The sequence below is a fragment of the Ambystoma mexicanum genome, chromosome 4p (assembly GCF_040938575.1).
Source record: "Ambystoma mexicanum isolate Mex_15411 chromosome 4p, UKY_AmexF1_1, whole genome shotgun sequence".
Taxonomy (NCBI): Eukaryota; Metazoa; Chordata; class Amphibia; order Caudata; family Ambystomatidae; genus Ambystoma; species Ambystoma mexicanum.
The window spans coordinates 29,087,766-29,109,699 of NC_090927.1; the positions used below are offsets into that span (position 1 = coordinate 29,087,766).

Consider the following 21,934-nt stretch of genomic DNA (forward strand, 5'->3'; position numbering starts at 1 on the left):
ATAGGGCCCACAGCACTTCTCTGCCAACCAGTATGAACTAAGTCTTTGTTCAGAGGACAGATGATCACTTGTTCAGAGGACAGATCATCACAGGGGTGGCTAGAGGACTCATGCATGCTCTTAAGGGATGGTAAAGTCAGGCCATATAAGGTATGGTGCAATCATAATATGTAACTCTCTTTTATCCTGGAATGCACAATCAATGGACAGTTTGCTGGCAGTGAAGCCAGTGAGATTCCAAATTACTAACAGTGCAAGTATACATTGTCCAACTCGCTCACTGTGCAACTATCCAGCCTCTCTCAGATCACAGCTCTCCAGTCTCTCATGCTCAGAGTGCAGCTATCCAACCTCTCTCAGATCACAACTCTCCAGTCTCTCATGCTCAGAGTGCAGCTATCCAGCCTCTCTCAGATCACAGCTCTCCAGTCTCTCATGCTCAGAGTGCAGCTATCCAGCCTCTCTCAGATCACAGCTCTCCAGTCTCTCATGCTCAGAGTGCAGCTATCCAGCCTCTCTCAGATCACAGCTCTCCAGTCTCTCATGCTCAGAGTGCAGCTTTCCAGCCTCTCTCAGATCACAGCTCTCCAGTCTCTCATGCTCAGAGTGCAGCTATCCAGCCTCTCTCAGATCACAGCTCTCCAGTCTCTCATGCTCAGAGTGCAGCTATCCAGCCTCTCTCAGATCACAGCTCTCCAGTCTCTCATACTCAGAGTGCAGCTATTCAGCCTCTCTCAGATCACAGCTCTCCAGTCTCTCATGCTCAGAGTGCAGCTATCCAGCCTCTCTCAGATCACAGCTCTCCAGTCTCTCATGCTCAGAGTGCAGCTATCCAGTCTCTCGCTCAGAGTGCAGCTATCCAGTCTCTTACTCAAAGTGCAGCTATCCAGTCTCTCACTCACAGTGCAGCTTTCTAGTCTCTCGCTCACAGTGCAGCTTTATAGTCTCTCGCTCACAGTGCAGCTTTCTAGTCTCTTGCTCACAGTGCAGCTTTCTAGTCTCTCATGCTCAGAGTGCAGCTATCCAGTCTCTTACTCACAGTGCAGCTATCCAGTCTCGCACTCACAGTGCAGCTTTCTAGTCTCTCGCTCACAGGGCAGCTATCTAGTCTCTCACACACAGAGTGCAGCTACCCAGTCTCTCACTCACAGTGCAGCTATCCAGTCTCTCACTCACAGTGCAGATATCCAGCCTCTCTCAGATCACAGCTCTCCAGTCTCTCATGCTCAGAGTGCAGCTATCCAGTCTCTCGCTCACAGTGCAGCTATCCAGTCTCTTACTCACAGTGCAGCTATCCAGTCTCTCACTCACAGTGCAGCTTTCTAGTCTCTCGCACACAGTGCAGCTTTCTAGTCTCTCGCTCACAGTGCAGCTTTCTAGTCTCTCATGCTCAGAGTGCAGCTATCCAGTCTCTTACTCACAGTGCAGCTATCCAATCTCTCACTCACAGTGCAGCTATCCAGTCTCTCACTCACAGTGCAGCTTTCTAGTCTCTCGCTCACAGGGCAGCTATCTAGTCTCTCACACACAGAGTGCAGCTACCCAGTCTCTCACTCACAGTGCAGCTATCCAGTCTCTCACTCACAGTGCAGATATCCAGCCTCTCTCAGATCACAGCTCTCCAGTTTCTCATGCTCAGAGTGCAGCTATCCAGTCTCTCACACTCAGAGTGCAGCTACCCAGTCTCTCACTCACAGTGCAGCTATCCAGTCTCTTACTCACAGTGCAGCTATCCAGTCTCTCACTCACAGTGCAGCTTTCTAGTCTCTCGCTCACAGGGCAGTTATCTAGTCTCTCACACTCAGAGTGCAGCTACCCAGTCTCTCACTCACAGTGCAGCTATCCAGTCTCTCACTCACAGTACAGCTATCCAGTCTCTCACTCACAGTGCAGATATCCAGCCTCTCTCAGATCACAGCTCTCCAGTCTCTCATGCTCAGAGTGCAGCTATCCAGTCTCTCGCTCACAGTGCAGCTATCCAGTCTCTCACTCACAGTGCAGCTATCCAGTCTCTTACTCACAGTGCAGCTATCCAGCCTCTCCCTCACAGTGCAGCTATCCAGCCTCTCTCAGATCACAGCTATCCAGTCTCTCATGCTCAGAGTGCAGCTATCCAGTCTCTCGCTCACAGTGCAGCTATCCAGTCTCTTACTCACAGTGCAGTTATCCAGTCTCTCGCTCACAGTGCAGCTTTCTAGTCTCTCGCTCACAGTGCAGCTATCCAGTCTCTCACTCACAGTGCAGCTTTCTAGTCTCTCGCTCACAGGACAGCTATCCAGTATCTCACTCACAGTGCAGCTATCCAGTCTCTCACTCACAGTGCAGCTGTCTAGTCTCTCGCTCACAGTGCAGCTATCCAGTCTCTCACTCACAGTGCAGCTATCCAGTCTCTCACTCACAGTGCAGATATCCAGCCTCTCTCAGATCACAGCTCTCCAGTCTCTCATGCTCAGAGTGCAGCTATCCAGTCTCTCACACTCAGAGTGCAGCTACCCAGTCTCTCACTCACAGTGCAGCTATCCAGTCTCTCACTCACAGTGCAGCTATCCAGTCTCTTACAGTGCAGCTATCCAGTCTCTCACTCACAGTGCAGCTTTCTAGTCTCTCGCTCACAGTGCAGCTATCTAGTCTCTCACACTCAGAGTGCAGCTACCCAGTCTCTCACTCACAGTGCAGATATCCAGTCTCAAGCTAACAGGGCAGCTATCCTGTCTCTCACTCGCACAGTGCAGCTATCTAGCCTCTCACTCACAGTGCAGCTATCCAGTCTCTCACTCACAGTGCAGCTATCCAGTCTCTCACTCACAGTGCAGCTATCCAGTCTCTCACTCACAGTGCGGCTATCCAGTCTCTCACTCACAGTGCAGCTTTCTAGTCTCTCGCTCACAGGGCAGTTATCTAGTCTCTCACTCACAGTGCAGCTACCCAGTCTCTCACTCACAGTGCAGCTATCCAGTCTCTCACTCACAGTGCAGCTATCCAGTCTCTCACTCACAGTGCAGCTATCCAGTCTCTTGCAGTGCGGCTATCCAGTCTCTCACTCACAGTGCAGCTTTCTAGTCTCTCGCTCACAGTGCAGCTATCTAGCCTCTCACTCACAGTGCAGCTACCCAGTCTCTCACTCACAGTGCAGCTATCCAGTCTCTCACTCACAGTACAGCTATCCAGTCTCTCACTCACAGTGCAGATATCCAGCCTCTCTCAGATCACAGCTCTCCAGTCTCTCATGCTCAGAGTGCAGCTATCCAGTCTCTCGCTCACAGTGCAGCTATCCAGTCTCTCACTCACAGTGCAGCTATCCAGTCTCTCACTCACAGTGCAGATATCCAGCCTCTCTCAGATCACAGCTCTCCAGTCTCTCATGCTCAGAGTGCAGCTATCCAGTCTCTCGCTCACAGTGCAGCTATCCAGTCTCTCACTCACAGTGCAGCTATCCAGTCTCTTACTCACAGTGCAGCTATCCAGCCTCTCCCTCACAGTGCAGCTATCCAGCCTCTCTCAGATCACAGCTATCCAGTCTCTCATGCTCAGAGTGCAGCTATCCAGTCTCTCGCTCACAGTGCAGCTATCCAGTCTCTTACTCACAGTGCAGTTATCCAGTCTCTCGCTCACAGTGCAGCTTTCTAGTCTCTCGCTCACAGTGCAGCTATCCAGTCTCTCACTCACAGTGCAGCTTTCTAGTCTCTCGCTCACAGGACAGCTATCCAGTATCTCACTCACAGTGCAGCTATCCAGTCTCTCACTCACAGTGCAGCTGTCTAGTCTCTCGCTCACAGTGCAGCTATCCAGTCTCTCACTCACAGTGCAGCTATCCAGTCTCTCACTCACAGTGCAGATATCCAGCCTCTCTCAGATCACAGCTCTCCAGTCTCTCATGCTCAGAGTGCAGCTATCCAGTCTCTCACACTCAGAGTGCAGCTACCCAGTCTCTCACTCACAGTGCAGCTATCCAGTCTCTCACTCACAGTGCAGCTATCCAGTCTCTTACAGTGCAGCTATCCAGTCTCTCACTCACAGTGCAGCTTTCTAGTCTCTCGCTCACAGTGCAGCTATCTAGTCTCTCACACTCAGAGTGCAGCTACCCAGTCTCTCACTCACAGTGCAGATATCCAGTCTCAAGCTAACAGGGCAGCTATCCTGTCTCTCACTCGCACAGTGCAGCTATCTAGCCTCTCACTCACAGTGCAGCTATCCAGTCTCTCACTCACAGTGCAGCTATCCAGTCTCTCACTCACAGTGCAGCTATCCAGTCTCTCACTCACAGTGCGGCTATCCAGTCTCTCACTCACAGTGCAGCTTTCTAGTCTCTCGCTCACAGGGCAGTTATCTAGTCTCTCACTCACAGTGCAGCTACCCAGTCTCTCACTCACAGTGCAGCTATCCAGTCTCTCACTCACAGTGCAGCTATCCAGTCTCTCACTCACAGTGCAGCTATCCAGTCTCTTGCAGTGCGGCTATCCAGTCTCTCACTCACAGTGCAGCTTTCTAGTCTCTCGCTCACAGTGCAGCTATCTAGCCTCTCACTCACAGTGCAGCTACCCAGTCTCTCACTCACAGTGCAGCTATCCAGTCTCTCACTCACAGTACAGCTATCCAGTCTCTCACTCACAGTGCAGATATCCAGCCTCTCTCAGATCACAGCTCTCCAGTCTCTCATGCTCAGAGTGCAGCTATCCAGTCTCTCGCTCACAGTGCAGCTATCCAGTCTCTCACTCACAGTGCAGCTATCCAGTCTCTTACTCACAGTGCAGCTATCCAGCCTCTCCCTCACAGTGCAGCTATCCAGCCTCTCTCAGATCACAGCTATCCGGTCTCTCATGCTCAGAGTGCAGCTATCCAGTCTCTCGCTCACAGTGCAGCTATCCAGTCTCTTACTCACAGTGCAGTTATCCAGTCTCTCGCTCACAGTGCAGCTTTCTAGTCTCTCGCTCACAGTGCAGCTATCCAGTCTCTCACTCACAGTGCAGCTTTCTAGTCTCTCACTCACAGTGCAGCTATCCAGTCTCTTACAGTGCAGCTATCCAGTCTCTTACTCACAGTGCAATTATCCAGTCTCTCGCTCACAGTGCAGCTTTCTAGTCTCTCGCTCACAGTGCAGTTATCCAGTCTCTCGCTCACAGTGCAGCTTTCTAGTCTCTCGCTCACAGTGCAGCTATCCAGTCTCTCACTCACAGTGCAGCTATCCAGTCTCTCACTCACAGTGCAGCTATCCAGTCTCTTACAGTGCAGCTATCCAGTCTCTCACTCACAGTGCAGCTTTCTAGTCTCTCGCTCACAATGCAGCTATCTAGTCTCTCACACTCAGAGTGCAGCTACCCAGTCTCTCACTCACAGTGCAGATATCCAGTCTCACGCTAACAGGGCAGCTATCCTGTCTCTCACTCGCACAGTGCAGCTATCTAGCCTCTCACTCACAGTGCAGCTATCCAGTCTCTCACTCACAGTGCAGCTATCCAGTCTCTCACTCACAGTGCAGATATCCAGCCTCTCTCAGATCACAGCTCTCCAGTCTCTCATGCTCAGAGTGCAGCTATCCAGTCTCTCACTCCCAGTGCAGATATCCAGTCTGACGCTAACAGGGCAGCTATCCTGTCTCTCACTCGCACAGTGCAGCTATCTAGCCTCTCACTCACAGTGCAGCTATCCAGTCTCTCACTCACAGTGCAGCTATCCAGTCTCTCACTCACAGTGCAGATATCCAGCCTCTCTCAGATCACAGCTCTCCAGTCTCTCATGCTCAGAGTGCAGCTATCCAGTCTCTCGCTCACAGTGCAGCTATCCAGTCTCTTACTCACAGTGCAGCTTTCTAGTCTCTCGCTCACAGTGCAGCTATCCAGTCTCTCACTCACAGTGCAGCTTTCTAGTCTCTCGCTCACAGGGCAGCTATCCAGTCTCTCACTCACAGTGCAGCTGTCCAGTCTCTCACTCACAGTGCAGCTGTCTAGTCTCTCGCTCACAGTGCAGCTATCCAGTCTCTCACTCACAGTGCAGCTATCCAGTCTCTCACTCACAGTGCAGATATCCAGCCTCTCTCAGATCACAGCTCTCCAGTCTCTCATGCTCAGAGTGCAGCTATCCAGTCTCTCACACTCAGAGTGCAGCTACCCAGTCTCTCACTCGCAGTGCAGCTATCCAGTCTCTCACACACAGTGCAGCTATCCAGTCTCTTACAGTGCAGCTATCCAGTCTCTCACTCACAGTGCAGCTTTCTAGTCTCTCGCTCACAGGGCAGCTACCCAGTCTCTCACTCACAGTGCAGATATCCAGTCTCACGCTAACAGGGCAGCTATCCAGTCTCTCACTCGCACAGTGCAGCTATCTAGCCTCTCACTCACAGTGCAGCTATCCAGTCTCTCACTCACAGTGCAGCTATCCAGTCTCTCACTCACAGTGCAGATATCCAGCCTCTCTCAGATCACAGCTCTTCAGTCTCTCATGCTCAGAGTGCAGCTATCCAGTCTCTCATTCACAGTGCAGATATCCAGTCTCACGCTAACAGGGCAGCTATCCTGTCTCTCACTCGCACAGTGCAGCTATCTAGCCTCTCACTCACAGTGCAGCTATCCAGTCTCTCACTCACAGTGCAGCTATCCAGTCTCTCACTCACAGTGCAGATATCCAGCCTCTCTCAGATCACAGCTCTCCAGTCTCTCATGCTCAGAGTGCAGCTATCCAGTCTCTCGCTCACAGTGCAGCTATCCAGTCTCTCACTCACAGTGCAGCTGTCTAGTCTCTCGCTCACAGTGCAGCTATCCAGTCTCTCACTCACAGTGCAGCTATCCAGTCTCTCACTCACAGTGCAGCTATCAAGTCTCTCACTCACAGTGCAGATATCCAGCCTCTCTCAGATCACAGCTCTCCAGTCTCTCATGCTCAGAGTGCAGCTATCTAGTCTCTCGCTCACAGTGCAGCTATCCAGTCTCTTACTCACAGTGCAGCTATCCAGTCTCTCGCTCACAGTGCAGCTATCCAGTCTCTTACAGTGCAGCTATCCAGTCTCTCACTCACAGTGCAGCTTTCTAGTCTCTCGCTCACAGGGCAGCTATCTAGTCTCTCACACTCAGAGTGCAGCTACCCAGTCTCTCACTCACAGTGCAGATATCCAGTCTCTCACTCACAGTGCAGCTATCCAGTCTCTTACAGTGCAGCTATCCAGTCTCTCACTCACAGTGCAGCTTTCTAGTCTCTCGCTCACAGGGCAGCTATCTAGTCTCTCACACCCAGAGTGCAGCTACCCAGTCTCTCACTCACAGTGCAGATATCCAGTCTCACGCTAACAGGGCAGCTATCCTGTCTCTCACTCGCACAGTGCAGCTATCTAGCCTCTCACTCACAGTGCAGCTATCCAGTCTCTCACTCACAGTGCAGCTATCCAGTCTCTCACTCACAGTGCAGATATCCAGCCTCTCTCAGATCACAGCTCTCCAGTCTCTCATGCTCAGAGTGCAGCTATCCAGTCTCTCACTCGCAGTGCAGCTGTCTAGTCTCTCGCTCACAGTGCAGCTATCCAGTCTCTCACTCACAGTGCAGCTAGCCAGTCTCGCACTCACAGTGCAGATATCCAGCCTCTCTCAGATCACAGCTCTCCAGTCTCTCATGCTCAGAGTGCAGCTATCCAGTCTCTCGCTCACAGTGCAGCTATCCAGTCTCTTACTCACAGTGCAGCTATCCAGTCTCTCGCTCACAGTGCAGCTAACCAGTCTCTTACTCACAGTGCAGCTATCCAGTCTCTCATGCTCAGAGTGCAGCTATCCAGTCTCTCTCTCAGATCACAGCTCTCCAGTCTCTCATGCTCAGAGTGCAGCTATCCAGTCTCTCTCTCAGATCACAGCTCTCCAGTCTCTCATGCTCAGAGTGCAGCTATCCAGTCTCACACTCACAGTGCAGATATCCAGTCTCTTACTCACAGTGCACCTATCCAGTCTCTCACTCACAGTGCAGCTTTCTAGTCTCTCGCTCACAGGGCAGCTATCTAGTCTCTCACTCACAGTGCAGCTATCCAGTCTCTCACTCACAGTGCAGCTATCCAGTCTCTCACTCACAGCTCTCCAGTCTCTCATGCTCAGAGTGCAGCTATCCAGTCTCTCGCTCACAGTGCAGCTATCCAGTCTCTCACTCACAGTGCAGCTATCCAGTCTCTGACTCACAGTGCAGCTTTCTAGTCTCTCGCTCACAGGGCAGCTATCTAGTCTCTCACTCACAGTGCAGCTATCCAGTCTCTCACTCACAGTGCAGATATCCAGCCTCTCTCAGATCACAGCTCTCCAGTCTCTCATGCTCAGAGTGCAGCTATCCAGTCTCTCACTCACAGTGCAGCTATCCAGTCTCTCACTCACAGTGCAGCTTTCTAGTCTCTCGCTCACAGGGCAGCTATCTAGTCTCTCACTCACAGGGCAGCTATCCAGTCTCTTACTCACAGTGCAGCTTTCCAGCCTCTCCCTCACAGTGCAGCTATCCAGCCTCTCTCAGATCACAGCTATCCAGTCTCTCATGCTCAGAGTGCAGCTATCCAGTCTCTCGCTCACAGTGCAGCTATCCAGTCTCTTACTCACAGTGCAGCTATCCAGTCTCTCGCTCACAGTGCAGCTTTCTAGTCTCTCGCTCACAGTGCAGCTATCCAGTCTCTCACTCACAGTGCAGCTTTCTAGTCTCTCGCTCACAGTGCAGCTATCTAGTCTCTCACACTCAGAGTGCAGCTACCCAGTATCTCACTCACAGTGCAGATATCCAGTCTCACGCTAACAGGGCAGCTATCCTGTCTCTCACTCGCACAGTGCAGCTATCTAGCCTCTCACTCACAGTGCAGCTATCCAGTCTCTCACTCACAGTGCAGCTATCCAGTTTCTCACTCACAGTGCAGATATCCAGCCTCTCTCAGATCACAGCTCTCCAGTCTCTCATGCTCAGAGTGCAGCTATCCAGTCTCTCACTCACAGTGCAGATATCCAGTCTGACGCTAACAGGGCAGCTATCCTGTCTCTCACTCGCACAGTGCAGCTATCTAGCCTCTCACTCACAGTGCAGCTATCCAGTCTCTCACTCACAGTGCAGCTATCCAGTCTGACGCTAACAGGGCAGCTATCCTGTCTCTCACTCGCACAGTGCAGCTATCTAGCCTCTCACTCACAGTGCAGCTATCCAGTCTCTCACTCACAGTGCAGATATCCAGTCTCACGCTAACAGGGCAGCTATCCTGTCTCTCACTCGCACAGTGCAGCTATCTAGCCTCTCACTCACAGTGCAGCTATCCAGTCTCTCACTCACAGTGCAGCTATCCAGTCTCTCACTCACAGTGCAGCTATCCAGCCTCTCTCAGATCACAGCTCTCCAGTCTCTCATGCTCAGAGTGCAGCTATCCAGTCTCTCGCTCACAGTGTAGCTATCCAGTCTCTTGCTCACAGTGCAGCTATCCAGTCTCTCACTCACAGTGCAGCTGTCTAGTCTCTCGCTCACAGTGCAGCTATCCAGTCTCTCACTCACAGTGCAGCTATCCAGTCTCTTACAGTGCAGCTATCCAGTCTCTCACTCACAGTGCAGCTTTCTAGTCTCTCGCTCACAGGGCAGCTATCTAGTCTCTCACACTCAGAGTGCAGCTACCCAGTCTCTCACTCACAGTGCAGATATCCAGTCTCACGCTAACAGGGCAGCTATCCTGTCTCTCACTCGCACAGTGCAGCTATCTAGCCTCTCGCTCACTGTGCAACTATCCAGCCTCTCTCAGATCACAGCTCTCCAGTCTCTCATGCTCAGAGTGCAGCTATCCAGTCTCTCGCTCACAGTGCAGCTATCCAGTCTCTTACTCACAGTGCAGCTATCCAGTCTCTCGCTCACTGTGCAGCTTTCTAGTCTCTCGCTCACACTGCAGCTATCCAGTCTCTCACTCACAGTGCAGCTTTCTAGTCTCTCGCTCACAGGGCAGCTATCCAGTCTCTCACTCACAGTGCAGCTATCCAGTCTCTCACTCACAGTGCAGCTGTCTAGTCTCTCACTCACAGTGCAGCTATCCAATCTCTCACTCACAGTGCAGCTGTCTAGTCTCTCACTCACAGTGCAGCTATCCAGTCTCTCACTCACAGTGCAGCTATCCAGTCTCTCACTCACAGTGCAGATATCCAGCCTCTCTCAGATCACAGCTCTCCAGTTTCTCATGCTCAGAGTGCAGCTATCCAGTCTCTCGCTCACAGTGCAGCTATCTAGTCTCTCACACTCAGAGTGCAGCTACCCAGTATCTCACTCACAGTGCAGATATCCAGTCTCACGCTAACAGGGCAGCTATCCTGTCTCTCACTCGCACAGTGCAGCTATCTAGCCTCTCACTCACAGTGCAGCTATCCAGTCTCTCACTCACAGTGCAGCTATCCAGTTTCTCACTCACAGTGCAGATATCCAGCCTCTCTCAGATCACAGCTCTCCAGTCTCTCATGCTCAGAGTGCAGCTATCCAGTCTCTCACTCACAGTGCAGATATCCAGTCTGACGCTAACAGGGCAGCTATCCTGTCTCTCACTCGCACAGTGCAGCTATCTAGCCTCTCACTCACAGTGCAGCTATCCAGTCTCTCACTCACAGTGCAGCTATCCAGTCTGACGCTAACAGGGCAGCTATCCTGTCTCTCACTCGCACAGTGCAGCTATCTAGCCTCTCACTCACAGTGCAGCTATCCAGTCTCTCACTCACAGTGCAGATATCCAGTCTCACGCTAACAGGGCAGCTATCCTGTCTCTCACTCGCACAGTGCAGCTATCTAGCCTCTCACTCACAGTGCAGCTATCCAGTCTCTCACTCACAGTGCAGCTATCCAGTCTCTCACTCACAGTGCAGCTATCCAGCCTCTCTCAGATCACAGCTCTCCAGTCTCTCATGCTCAGAGTGCAGCTATCCAGTCTCTCGCTCACAGTGTAGCTATCCAGTCTCTTGCTCACAGTGCAGCTATCCAGTCTCTCACTCACAGTGCAGCTGTCTAGTCTCTCGCTCACAGTGCAGCTATCCAGTCTCTCACTCACAGTGCAGCTATCCAGTCTCTTACAGTGCAGCTATCCAGTCTCTCACTCACAGTGCAGCTTTCTAGTCTCTCGCTCACAGGGCAGCTATCTAGTCTCTCACACTCAGAGTGCAGCTACCCAGTCTCTCACTCACAGTGCAGATATCCAGTCTCACGCTAACAGGGCAGCTATCCTGTCTCTCACTCGCACAGTGCAGCTATCTAGCCTCTCGCTCACTGTGCAACTATCCAGCCTCTCTCAGATCACAGCTCTCCAGTCTCTCATGCTCAGAGTGCAGCTATCCAGTCTCTCGCTCACAGTGCAGCTATCCAGTCTCTTACTCACAGTGCAGCTATCCAGTCTCTCGCTCACTGTGCAGCTTTCTAGTCTCTCGCTCACACTGCAGCTATCCAGTCTCTCACTCACAGTGCAGCTTTCTAGTCTCTCGCTCACAGGGCAGCTATCCAGTCTCTCACTCACAGTGCAGCTATCCAGTCTCTCACTCACAGTGCAGCTGTCTAGTCTCTCACTCACAGTGCAGCTATCCAATCTCTCACTCACAGTGCAGCTGTCTAGTCTCTCACTCACAGTGCAGCTATCCAGTCTCTCACTCACAGTGCAGCTATCCAGTCTCTCACTCACAGTGCAGATATCCAGCCTCTCTCAGATCACAGCTCTCCAGTCTCTCATGCTCAGAGTGCAGCTATCCAGTCTCTCGCTCACAGTGCAGCTATCCAGTCTCTCACTCACAGTGCAGCTATCCAGTCTCTGACTCACAGTGCAGCTTTCTAGTCTCTCGCTCACAGGGCAGCTATCTAGTCTCTCACTCACAGTGCAGCTATCCAGTCTCTCACTCACAGTGCAGATATCCAGCCTCTCTCAGATCACAGCTCTCCAGTCTCTCATGCTCAGAGTGCAGCTATCCAGTCTCTCACTCACAGTGCAGCTATCCAGTCTCTCACTCACAGTGCAGCTTTCTAGTCTCTCGCTCACAGGGCAGCTATCTAGTCTCTCACTCACAGGGCAGCTATCCAGTCTCTTACTCACAGTGCAGCTATCCAGCCTCTCCCTCACAGTGCAGCTATCCAGCCTCTCTCAGATCACAGCTATCCAGTCTCTCATGCTCAGAGTGCAGCTATCCAGTCTCTCGCTCACAGTGCAGCTATCCAGTCTCTTACTCACAGTGCAGCTATCCAGTCTCTCGCTCACAGTGCAGCTTTCTAGTCTCTCGCTCACAGTGCAGCTATCCAGTCTCTAACTCACAGTGCAGCTTTCTAGTCTCTCGCTCACAGTGCAGCTATCTAGTCTCTCACACTCAGAGTGCAGCTACCCAGTCTCTCACTCACAGTGCAGATATCCAGTCTCACGCTAACAGGGCAGCTATCCTGTCTCTCACTCGCACAGTGCAGCTATCTAGCCTCTCACTCACAGTGCAGCTATCTAGTCTCTCACTCACAGTGCAGCTATCCAGTCTCTCACTCACAGTGCAGATATCCAGCCTCTCTCTGATCACAGCTCTCCAGTCTCTCATGCTCAGAGTGCAGCTATCCAGTCTCTCACTCACAGTGCAGATATCCAGTCTGACGCTAACAGGGCAGCTATCCTGTCTCTCGCTCGCACAGTGCAGCTATCTAGCCTATCACTCACAGTGCAGCTATCCAGTCTCTCACTCACAGTGCAGCTATCCAGTCTGACGCTAACAGGGCAGCTATCCTGTCTCTCACTCGCACAGTGCAGCTATCTAGCCTCTCACTCACAGTGCAGCTATCCAGTCTCTCACTCACAGTGCAGATATCCAGTCTCACGCTAACAGGGCAGCTATCCTGTCTCTCACTCGCACAGTGCAGCTATCTAGCCTCTCACTCACAGTGCAGCTATCCAGTCTCTCACTCACAGTGCAGCTATCCAGTCTCTCACTCACAGTGCAGATATCCAGCCTCTCTCAGATCACAGCTCTCCAGTCTCTCATGCTCAGAGTGCAGCTATCCAGTCTCTCGCTCACAGTGCAGCTATCCAGTCTCTTGCTCACAGTGCAGCTATCCAGTCTCTCACTCACAGTGCAGCTGTCTAGTCTCTCGCTCACAGTGCAGCTATCCAGTCTCTCACTCACAGTGCAGCTATCCAGTCTCTTACAGTGCAGCTATCCAGTCTCTCACTCACAGTGCAGCTTTCTAGTCTCTCGCTCACAGGGCAGCTATCTAGTCTCTCACACTCAGAGTGCAGCTACCCAGTCTCTCACTCACAGTGCAGATATCCAGTGTCACGCTAACAGGGCAGCTATCCTGTCTCTCACTCGCACAGTGCAGCTATCTAGCCTCTCGCTCACTGTGCAACTATACAGCCTCTCTCAGATCACAGCTCTCCAGTCTCTCATGCTCAGAGTGCAGTTATCCAGTCTCTCGCTCACAGTGCAGCTATCCAGTCTCTTACTCACAGTGCAGCTATCCAGTCTCTCGCTCACTGTGCAGCTTTCTAGTCTCTCGCTCACACTGCAGCTATCCAGTCTCTCACTCACAGTGCAGCTTTCTAGTCTCTCGCTCACAGGGCAGCTATCCAGTCTCTCACTCACAGTGCAGCTATCCAGTCTCTCACTCACAGTGCAGCTGTCTAGTCTCTCGCTCACAGTGCAGCTATCCAGTCTCTCACTCACAGTGCAGCTATCCAGTCTCTCACTCACAGTGCAGATATCCAGCCTCTCTCAGATCACAGCTCTCCAGTCTCTCATGCTCAGAGTGCAGCTATCCAGTCTCTCACACTCAGAGTGCAGCTACCCAGTCTCTCACTCACAGTGCAGCTATCCAGTCTCTCACTCACAGTGCAGCTATCCAGTCTCTTACAGTGCAGCTATCCAGTCTCTCACTCACAGTGCAGCTTTCTAGTCTCTCGCTCACAGGGCAGCTATCTAGTCTCTCACACTCAGAGTGCAGCTACCCAGTCTCTCACTCACAGTGCAGATATCCAGTCTCACGCTAACAGGGCAGCTATCCTGTCTCTCACTCGCACAGTGCAGCTATCTAGCCTCTCACTCACAGTGCAGCTATCCAGTCTCTCACTCACAGTGCAGCTATCCCATCTCTCACTCACAGTGCAGCTATCCAGTCTGACGCTAACAGTGCAGCTATCCTGTCTCTCACTCGCACAGTGCAGCTATCTAGCCTCTCACTCACAGTGCAGCTATCCAGTCTCTCACTCACAGTACAGATATCCAGTCTCACGCTAACAGGGCAGCTATCCTGTCTCTCACTCGCACAGCGCAGCTATCTAGCCTCTTACTCACAGTGCAGCTATCCAGTCTCTCACTCACAGTGCAGCTATCCAATCTCTCACTCACAGTGCAGATATCCAGCCTCTCTCAGATCACAGCTCTCCAGTCTCTCATGCTCAGAGTGCAGCTATCCAGTCTCTCGCTCACAGTGCAGCTATCCATTCTCTTACTCACAGTGCAGCTATCCAGTCTCTCACTCACAGTGCAGCTGTCTAGTCTCTCGCTCACAGTGCAGCTATCCAGTCTGTCACTCACAGTGCAGCTATCCAGTCTCTCACTCACAGTGCAGCTATCCAGCCTCTCTCAGATCACAGCTCTCCAGTCTCTCATGCTCAGAGTGCAGCTATCCAGTCTCTCGCTCACAGTGCAGCTATCCATTCGCTTACTCACAGTGCAGCTATCCAGTCTCTCACTCACAGTGCAGATATCCAGCCTCTCTCAGATCACAGCTCTCCAGTCTCTCACTCACAGTGCAGCTGTCTAGTCTCTCGCTCACAGTGCAGCTATCCAGTCTCTCACTCACAGTGCAGCTATCCAGTCTCTCACTCACAGTGCAGATATCCAGCCTCTCTCAGATCACAGCTCTCCAGTCTCTCATGCTCAGAGTGCAGCTATCCAGTCTCTCGCTCACAGTGCAGCTATCCAGTCTCTTACTCACAGTGCAGCTATCCAGTCTCTCGCTCACAGTGCAGCTATCCAGTCTCTTACTCACAGTGCAGCTATCCAGTCTCTCATGCTCAGAGTGCAGCTATCCAGTCTCTCTCTCCGATCACAGCTCTCCAGTCTCTCATGCTCAGAGTGCAGCTATCCAGTCTCTCTCTCAGATCACAGCTCTCCAGTCTCTCATGCTCAGAGTGCAGCTATCCAGTCTCTCGCTCACAGTGCAGATATCCAGTCTCTTACTCACAGTGCAGCTATCCAGTCTCTCACTCACAGTGCAGCTTTCTAGTCTCTCGCTCACAGGGCAGCAATCTAGTCTCTCACTCACAGTGCAGCTATCTAGTCTCTCACACTCAGAGTGCAGCTACCCAGTCTCTCACTCACAGTGCAGATATCCAGTCTCACGCTAACAGGGCAGCTATCCTGTCTCTCACTCGCACAGTGCAGCTATCTAGCCTCTCACTCACAGTGCAGCTATCCAGTCTCTCACTCATAGTGCAGCTATCCAGTCTCTCACTCACAGTGCAGATATCCAGCCTCTCTCAGATCACAGCTCTCCAGTCTCTCATGCTCAGAGTGCAGCTATCCAGTCTCTCACTCCCAGTGCAGATATCCAGTCTGACGCTAACAGGGCAGCTATCCTGTCTCTCACTCGCACAGTGCAGCTATCTAGCCTCTCCCTCACAGTGCAGCTATCCAGTCTCTCACTCACAGTGCAGCTATCCAGTCTCTCACTCACAGTGCAGATATCCAGCCTCTCTCAGATCACAGCTCTCCAGTCTCTCATGCTCAGAGTGCAGCTATCCAGTCTCTCGCTCACAGTGCAGCTATCCAGTCTCTTACTCACAGTGCAGCTTTCTAGTCTCTCACTCACAGTGCAGCTATCCAGTCTCTCACTCACAGTGCAGCTTTCTAGTCTCTCGCTCACAGGGCAGCTATCCAGTCTCTCACTCACAGTGCAGCTATCCAGTCTCTCACTCACAATGCAGCTGTCTAGTCTCTCGCTCACAGTGCAGCTATCCAGTCTCTCACTCACAGTGCAGCTATCCAGTCTCTCACTCACAGTGCAGATATCCAGCCTCTCTCAGATCACAGCTCTCCAGTCTCTCATGCTCAGAGTGCAGCTATCCAGTCTCTCACACTCAGAGTGCAGCTACCCAGTCTCTCACTCGCAGTGCAGCTATCCAGTCTCTCACTCACAGTGCAGATATCCAGTCTCACGCTAACAGGGCAGCTATCCAGTCTCTCACTCGCACAGTGCAGCTATCTAGCCTCTCACTCACAGTGCAGCTATCCAGTCTCTCACTCACAGTGCAGCTATCCAGTCTCTCACTCACAGTGCAGATATCCAGCCTCTCTCAGATCACAGCTCTCCAGTCTCTCATGCTCAGAGTGCAGCTATCCAGTCTCTCATTCACAGTGCAGATATCCAGTCTCACGCTAACAGGGCAGCTATCCTGTCTCTCACTCGCACAGTGCAGCTATCTAGCCTCTCACTCACAGTGCAGCTATCCAGTCTCTCACTCACAGTGCAGCTATCCAGTCTCTCACTCACAGTGCAGATATCCAGCCTCTCTCAGATCACAGCTCTCCAGTCTCTCATGCTCAGAGTGCAGCTATCCAGTCTCTCGCTCACAGTGCAGCTATCCAGTCTCTCACTCACAGTGCAGCTGTCTAGTCTCTCGCTCACAGTGCAGCTATCCAGTCTCTCACTCACAGTGCAGCTATCCAGTCTCTCACTCACAGTGCAGCTATCAAGTCTCTCACTCACAGTGCAGATATCCAGCCTCTCTCAGATCACAGCTCTCCAGTCTCTCATGCTCAGAGTGCAGCTATCTAGTCTCTCGCTCACAGTGCAGCTATCCAGTCTCTTACTCATAGTGCAGCTATCCAGTCTCTCGCTCACAGTGCAGCTATCCAGTCTCTTACTCACAGTGCAGCTATCCAGTCTCTCACTCACAGTGCAGCTATCCAGTCTCTTACAGTGCAGCTATCCAGTCTCTCACTCACAGTGCAGCTTTCTAGTCTCTCGCTCACAGGGCAGCTATCTAGTCTCTCACACTCAGAGTGCAGCTACCGAGTTTCTCACTCACAGTGCAGATATCCAGTCTCACGCTAACAGGGCAGCTATCCTGTCTCTCACTCGCACAGTGCAGCTATCTAGCCTCTCGCTCACTGTGCAACTATCCAGCCTCTCTCAGATCACAGCTCTCCAGTCTCTCATGCTCAGAGTGCAGCTATCCAGTCTCTCGCTCACAGTGCAGCTATCCAGTCTCTTACTCACAGTGCAGCTATCCAGTCTCTCGCTCACAGTGCAGCTTTCTAGTCTCTCGCTCACACTGCAGCTATCCAGTCTCTCACTCACAGTCCAGCTTTCTAGTCTCTCGCTCACAGGGCAGCTATCCAGTCTCTCACTCACAGTGCAGCTATCCAGTCTCTCACTCACAGTGCAGCTGTCTAGTCTCTCGCTCACAGTGCAGCTATCCAGTCTCTCACTCACAGTGCAGCTATCCAGTCTCTCACTCTCAGTGCAGATATCCAGCCTCTCTCAGATCACAGCTCTCCAGTCTCTGATGCTCAGAGTGCAGCTATCCAGTCTCTCACACTCAGAGTGCAGCTACCCAGTCTCTCACTCACAGTGCAGCTATCCAGTCTCTCACTCACAGTGCAGCTATCCAGTCTCTTACAGTGCAGCTATCCAGTCTCTCACTCACAGTGCAGCTTTCCAGTCTCTCGCTCACAGGGCAGCTATCTAGTCTCTCACACCCAGAGTGCAGCTACCCAGTCTCTCACTCACAGTGCAGATATCCAGTCTCACGCTAACAGGGCAGCTATCCTGTCTCTCACTCGCACAGTGCAGCTATCTAGCCTCTCACTCACAGTGCAGCTATCCAGTCTCTCACTCACAGTGCAGCTATCCAGTCTCTCACTCACAGTGCAGATATCCAGCCTCTCTCAGATCACAGCTCTCCAGTCTCTCATGCTCAGAGTGCAGCTATCCAGTCTTACATTAACAGTGCAGCTATCCATTCTCTTACTCACAGTGCAGCTATCCAGTCTCTCACTCGCAGTGCAGCTGTCTAGTCTCTCGCTCACAGTGCAGCTATCCAGTCTCTCACTCACAGTGCAGCTATCCAGTCTCTCACTCACAGTGCAGATATCCAGCCTCTCTCAGATCACAGCTCTCCAGTCTCTCATGCTCAGAGTGCAGCTATCCAGTCTCTCGCTCACAGTGCAGCTATCCAGTCTCTTACTCACAGTGCAGCTATCCAGTCTCTCGCTCACAGTGCAGCTATCCAGTCTCTTACTCACAGTGCAGCTATCCAATCTCTCATGCTCAGAGTGCAGCTATCCAGTCTCTCTCTCAGATCACAGCTCTCCAGTCTCTCATGCTCAGAGTGCAGCTATCCAGTCTCTCTCTCAGATCACAGCTCTCCAGTCTCTCATGCTCAGAGTGCAGCTATCCAGTCTCACACTCACAGTGCAGATATCCAGTCTCTTACTCACAGTGCACCTATCCAGTCTCTCACTCACAGTGCAGCTTTCTAGTCTCTCGCTCACAGGGCAGCTATCTAGTCTCTCACTCACAGTGCAGCTATCCAGTCTCTCACTCACAGTGCAGCTATCCAGTCTCTCACTCACAGCTCTCCAGTCTCTCATGCTCAGAGTGCAGCTATCCAGTCTCTCGCTCACAGTGCAGCTATCCAGTCTCTCACTCACAGTGCAGCTATCCAGTCTCTGACTCACAGTGCAGCTTTCTAGTCTCTCGCTCACAGGGCAGCTATCTAGTCTCTCACTCACAGTGCAGCTATCCAGTCTCTCACTCACAGTGCAGATATCCAGCCTCTCTCAGATCACAGCTCTCCAGTCTCTCATGCTCAGAGTGCAGCTATCCAGTCTCTCACTCACAGTGCAGCTATCCAGTCTCTCACTCACAGTGCAGCTTTCTAGTCTCTCGCTCACAGGGCAGCTATCTAGTCTCTCACTCACAGGGCAGCTATCCAGTCTCTTACTCACAGTGCAGCTTTCCAGCCTCTCCCTCACAGTGCAGCTATCCAGCCTCTCTCAGATCACAGCTATCCAGTCTCTCATGCTCAGAGTGCAGCTATCCAGTCTCTCGCTCACAGTGCAGCTATCCAGTCTCTTACTCACAGTGCAGCTATCCAGTCTCTCGCTCACAGTGCAGCTTTCTAGTCTCTCGCTCACAGTGCAGCTATCCAGTCTCTCACTCACAGTGCAGCTTTCTAGTCTCTCGCTCACAGTGCAGCTATCTAGTCTCTCACACTCAGAGTGCAGCTACCCAGTATCTCACTCACAGTGCAGATATCCAGTCTCACGCTAACAGGGCAGCTATCCTGTCTCTCACTCGCACAGTGCAGCTATCTAGCCTCTCACTCACAGTGCAGCTATCCAGTCTCTCACTCACAGTGCAGCTATCCAGTCTCTCACTCACAGTGCAGATATCCAGCCTCTCTCAGATCACAGCTCTCCAGTCTCTCATGCTCAGAGTGCAGCTATCCAGTCTCTCACTCACAGTGCAGATATCCAGTCTGACGCTAACAGGGCAGCTATCCTGTCTCTCACTCGCACAGTGCAGCTATCTAGCCTCTCACTCACAGTGCAGCTATCCAGTCTCTCACTCACAGTGCAGCTATCCAGTCTGACGCTAACAGGGCAGCTATCCTGTCTCTCACTCGCACAGTGCAGCTATCTAGCCTCTCACTCACAGTGCAGCTATCCAGTCTCTCACTCACAGTGCAGATATCCAGTCTCACGCTAACAGGGCAGCTATCCTGTCTCTCACTCGCACAGTGCAGCTATCTAGCCTCTCACTCACAGTGCAGCTATCCAGTCTCTCACTCACAGTGCAGCTATCCAGTCTCTCACTCACAGTGCAGATATCCAGCCTCTCTCAGATCACAGCTCTCCAGTCTCTCATGCTCAGAGTGCAGCTATCCAGTCTCTCGCTCACAGTGCAGCTATCCAGTCTCTTGCTCACAGTGCAGCTATCCAGTCTCTCACTCACAGTGCAGCTGTCTAGTCTCTCGCTCACAGTGCAGCTATCCAGTCTCTCACTCACAGGGCAGCTATCCAGTCTCTTACTCACAGTGCAGCTATCCAGCCTCTCCCTCACAGTGCAGCTATCCAGCCTCTCTCAGATCACAGCTATCCAGTCTCTCATGCTCAGAGTGCAGCTATCCAGTCTCTCGCTCACAGTGCAGCTATCCAGTCTCTTACTCACAGTGCAGCTATCCAGTCTCTCGCTCACAGTGCAGCTTTCTAGTCTCTCGCTCACAGTGCAGCTATCCAGTCTCTAACTCACAGTGCAGCTTTCTAGTCTCTCGCTCACAGTGCAGCTATCTAGTCTCTCACACTCAGAGTGCAGCTACCCAGTCTCTCACTCACAGTGCAGATATCCAGTCTCACGCTAACAGGGCAGCTATCCTGTCTCTCACTCGCACAGTGCAGCTATCTAGCCTCTCACTCACAGTGCAGCTATCTAGTCTCTCACTCACAGTGCAGCTATCCAGTCTCTCACTCACAGTGCAGATATCCAGCCTCTCTCTGATCACAGCTCTCCAGTCTCTCATGCTCAGAGTGCAGCTATCCAGTCTCTCACTCACAGTGCAGATATCCAGTCTGACGCTAACAGGGCAGCTATCCTGTCTCTCACTCGCACAGTGCAGCTATCTAGCCTATCACTCACAGTGCAGCTATCCAGTCTCTCACTCACAGTGCAGCTATCCAGTCTGACGCTAACAGGGCAGCTATCCTGTCTCTCACTCGCACAGTGCAGCTATCTAGCCTCTCACTCACAGTGCAGCTATCCAGTCTCTCACTCACAGTGCAGATATCCAGTCTCACGCTAACAGGGCAGCTATCCTGTCTCTCACTCGCACAGTGCAGCTATCTAGCCTCTCACTCACAGTGCAGCTATCCAGTCTCTCACTCACAGTGCAGCTATCCAGTCTCTCACTCACAGTGCAGATATCCAGCCTCTCTCAGATCACAGCTCTCCAGTCTCTCATGCTCAGAGTGCAGCTATCCAGTCTCTCGCTCACAGTGCAGCTATCCAGTCTCTTGCTCACAGTGCAGCTATCCAGTCTCTCACTCACAGTGCAGCTGTCTAGTCTCTCGCTCACAGTGCAGCTATCCAGTCTCTCACTCACAGTGCAGCTATCCAGTCTCTTACAGTGCAGCTATCCAGTCTCTCACTCACAGTGCAGCTTTCTAGTCTCTCGCTCACAGGGCAGCTATCTAGTCTCTCACACTCAGAGTGCAGCTACCCAGTCTCTCACTCACAGTGCAGATATCCAGTCTCACGCTAACAGGGCAGCTATCCTGTCTCTCACTCGCACAGTGCAGCTATCTAGCCTCTCGCTCACTGTGCAACTATACAGCCTCTCTCAGATCACAGCTCTCCAGTCTCTCATGCTCAGAGTGCAGTTATCCAGTCTCTCGCTCACAGTGCAGCTATCCAGTCTCTTACTCACAGTGCAGCTATCCAGTCTCTCGCTCACTGTGCAGCTTTCTAGTCTCTCGCTCACACTGCAGATATCCAGTCTCTCACTCACAGTGCAGCTTTCTAGTCTCTCGCTCACAGGGCAGCTATCCAGTCTCTCACTCACAGTGCAGCTATCCAGTCTCTCACTCACAGTGCAGCTGTCTAGTCTCTCGCTCACAGTGCAGCTATCCAGTCTCTCACTCACAGTGCAGATATCCAGCCTCTCTCAGATCACAGCTCTCCAGTCTCTCATGCTCAGAGTGCAGCTATCCAGTCTCTCACACTCAGAGTGCAGCTACCCAGTCTCTCACTCACAGTGCAGCTATCCAGTCTCTCACTCACAGTGCAGCTATCCAGTCTCTTACAGTGCAGCTATCCAGTCTCTCACTCACAGTGCAGCTTTCTAGTCTCTCGCTCACAGGGCAGCTATCTAGTCTCTCACACTCAGAGTGCAGCTACCCAGTCTCTCACTCACAGTGCAGATATCCAGTCTCACGCTAACAGGGCAGCTATCCTGTCTCTC

General features: G+C 52.1%; 1 protein-coding gene across 1 annotated transcript in view; it reads left to right on the forward strand.

Annotated features, from left to right (window-relative positions):
• The window catches only part of LOC138452928 (NACHT, LRR and PYD domains-containing protein 12-like), a 716,497-nt gene that overhangs the window by 65,197 nt on the left and 629,366 nt on the right, over positions 1-21,934 (forward strand). The window lies entirely within an intron of this gene.